Source organism: Cucurbita maxima, unplaced genomic scaffold, assembly GCF_002738345.1.
Source record: "Cucurbita maxima cultivar Rimu unplaced genomic scaffold, Cmax_1.0 Cma_Scf00028, whole genome shotgun sequence".
Classification (NCBI taxonomy): Eukaryota; Viridiplantae; Streptophyta; class Magnoliopsida; order Cucurbitales; family Cucurbitaceae; genus Cucurbita; species Cucurbita maxima.
This window is the reverse complement of record NW_019272044.1, coordinates 624302-627362: the sequence shown is the minus strand read 5'-3', so window position 1 is coordinate 627362 and position 3061 is coordinate 624302. Positions and strand designations below refer to the sequence as shown.

Sequence of the window (3061 nt, the reverse complement as noted above, 5' to 3'; positions counted from 1 at the left end):
GGGGGGGGGGGGGGGGTAGGGCACCGTTAGTTGTTGCTGCATGCCGAGCTCGCCACAGTACTTATTGAAGCTCGCTGAGGTGAATTCTCTGCCTCGGTCCGTGCACAACACTTGCATCTTCTCCCCGGATTTGGCCTCCGCTCGCGCATGGATGGATGAGCTTAATCGCATCTGGGGGCTTTTTGCTTGCAGCAGGATTAGCCACATGAAGCAGCTTTTGTCATCGATCAACAGGAGGAAGAGGGTCTTGCCACCTGGGGTGTCGGCTTGATGGGCCCATAGATATCGCCTTGTACTAGCTCCAACGGCTCATCGACGCGGTAGGATGTTCGAGACGGAAAGAGGGTGCGCCTCTATTTGCTGATGAGGCACTCGTTGCACAACTTGTTCACACCTTTGATTGTCGAAAAATCGTGCACCATCTCCTCCCCGTGTAATTTTTGTAGAGAAGGAAAGTTCAAGTGCCCGTACCTTGCGTGCCACCTCCAAGATATCACTTCGGTCTTGGTCTTGGCCGAGAGGCTGACAGGTTTCTCTATCTCCAACTCAAGGATGTAAAGACGGTTTATCGTGTGCTGAACTTGAGTGAGCAGCCGTCGTTGATCATCGCAGATTTTGAGTAGCCCATGCTCGATGGAAATGAAACAGCCGGCCTCATCGAGTTGACCCAGGCTCACAAGGTTAGCCTTGAGCCTCGGGATGAAGTAGACGCCGGTTAGCTTGCGGTGCTCGCCTCCTTGCTGATGAACAGGATGGTGCCACGCCCTTCAATCTTGACGACATAGCTGTCGCCGAATTTCACCGTCCCGCTAATCCTCAGAGTCGAGCTCGGAGAACGCAGATCTAGCCCCGGTCATATGGTTTGTTGCCCCTGTGTCGAGGACCCATCTCTGGTGCTCATGATGCTCGTCCCTCTTGCCGATCTGAGCCAACACCCGCTCCTGGCTCCCCAACTGGTGTCTTTTGTCATAACCACACTATGAAGAGAGTAGGTTGTGACCCTCACGCCATGACAAGCAAAGTGGCTTTTCTCAAGAGACGCCCATCCGGCTATATGCGGGCCAATATAGAAGAGTGCCATGATGCGATCAAGGAGGACGATGCATCATCCAACACACCACCACGCAAAGTGGGTATTGAAGACAAGTTGAGACACAAACAAGACAGAGACATCGTAATAAACATGAAGGATAAGATAGGCTTGTTTAAAGGCCGGGTAGGGCCCGGGCCTTAACCTCAAAAGTTGGGGTTTCAGAAGGAATTTGGGCATTCGGTTCGAGAGTTAAGTCCGTCCAAGAAATATGAATGCTTACCAAGTTTGGTGTCAATTGGACATCGGACGGACAATACATGATACCGTATGACAACTCACAAAAATCATGTCTACACATGTTAGAATGAAAATGGCTCAAAATGTACTATAGGGATACCATGGTGGTGTTAGCTCTCCACTACCCCTAGGCCCTGTGGCCTAAGTGAGCTACCCTGTGGCACATACGTGTGTCATAGTGTGGGCGAGCGTGCCGAGATGAGTGTCTCGGGCGACTTCCTTTGAAATGGGTTTTGAAGGACAGTGCCGAATGGCACGGGTGTGCCGGTATTGTGCCCTAGCCCGTGTGTTGGAGGTTGCTACATACACCCACTATCCGATATGGTATTCGTAAATGACTCGGCATGGGCACGGGAGGGCCTATGCCTCGATAGAACCCGAATGGATGGGTGTTCAGGAAGTCCCAATGAGATGAACGACACGCGGGCCCATTCTTGATGGCATGACTGAATGAGTTATGATGGCCGACGACATCCCGAGACTCGGGATGGCGTCAAGACATATGAACCCTGTCGATGGGGATCGAGATGGCAAGATGAGATGCGACGTTGTATTGAGAGACCTCGGCCCGAGCAGAGGCAAGGTCGAGCCGAATGAGTTAGCCTAGTGTAGAGGCAAGTCGGATGTGTCGCAGACGATTGAACATGCACGCATAGGCGGCGTGTGTGGTTGAACAAGCTTGGATTCTGCACAAACGATGTTCGATTAGCGAAGACAAACCTCGCCTAAGGTCCGACGAAGCCGAGGTGAAAAATATATATTATGGAATTTAATTCCCTTCAAGGCTAGTCATGAGCATGTCAAGATCACAACGCCGCTGGGGGCATAGACGGTAGGTAATATGAGGACAAATGCCAATTGATTCCTCATCCCGGGTACTAAATTGTTTCTCCTTCCTCTGGAAGGAGAGAGAATGTGCCATAACCCTTTAAAACCTGTAGGCTGACAGACGACAGACGACGTCGATGTGGAGGAGTGAGTGAGCATACCCAAGATAGACCACTTTGCATTTACTTCTACTTGAAGAACCCAAGACCTATGTGTTGTTAGGTCAACGCTCTAACCACTTGAGCTATTCAACTTACTGTTGATAAGTTTGGCTCTTCCGTAATGATATACCATCGATGGATTGAACCTGGCTCTGATACCATTTGACCATTGGCAAGAGGAAATCCCTTTTCACAATTGGTGTGTGAGGAAATCGTTGGAAAGAGAGAAGAAAGTTGTTGGAAGAAAATAAAAACTCGTAAAAGTAACCGAGAGAGAATTGTGATTTGACTTTGATTAAGAAGAGGTGATGTTTTCTTTTTCAACAGATTCACCTCTTTAAATAATTAACTTATCCTAAAAATGACTCTGCCAATTAAATCTGTGCCACTTCCTTCAAAATGGCCACCTAAAAAGTTGGTAATCCATTCGACTTGTTTGTCCAATGGTCAAAGGAAGATATTCAGTCAACTAATTAAAACGTGTAAAGCTAAATAAGAAAACCTCAAATTTTTATCTAACACTTAACCTCAACAAGATCAGACATCATGTACATTTAGCATGATTAGTCGCTACATGGAGAATCCAATGGAAAAACATCTCAATGTAGCAAGAAGAATACTTCGGTATGTAAGAGGAACTTTTAATTTGGGGGTATTCTACAAAAAAAAAAAAAAAAAAAAAAAAAAAAAAAAAAAAAAAAAAAAAAAAAAAAAAAAAAAAAAAAAAAAAAAAAAAAAAAAA

At 46.7% G+C, this 3061-nt stretch overlaps 1 long non-coding RNA gene across 1 annotated transcript in view; it reads left to right on the top strand.

The window, feature by feature from the left end:
• Positions 1–1048: 1048 nt before the first annotated feature.
• Positions 1049–3061, top strand: part of LOC111465160 — a 14465-nt gene continuing 12452 nt past the window's right edge. The window contains exon 1 of the long non-coding RNA XR_002714158.1: positions 1049–1133. This is a non-coding gene — a long non-coding RNA (uncharacterized LOC111465160). The remainder of the gene's footprint in view (positions 1134–3061) is intronic.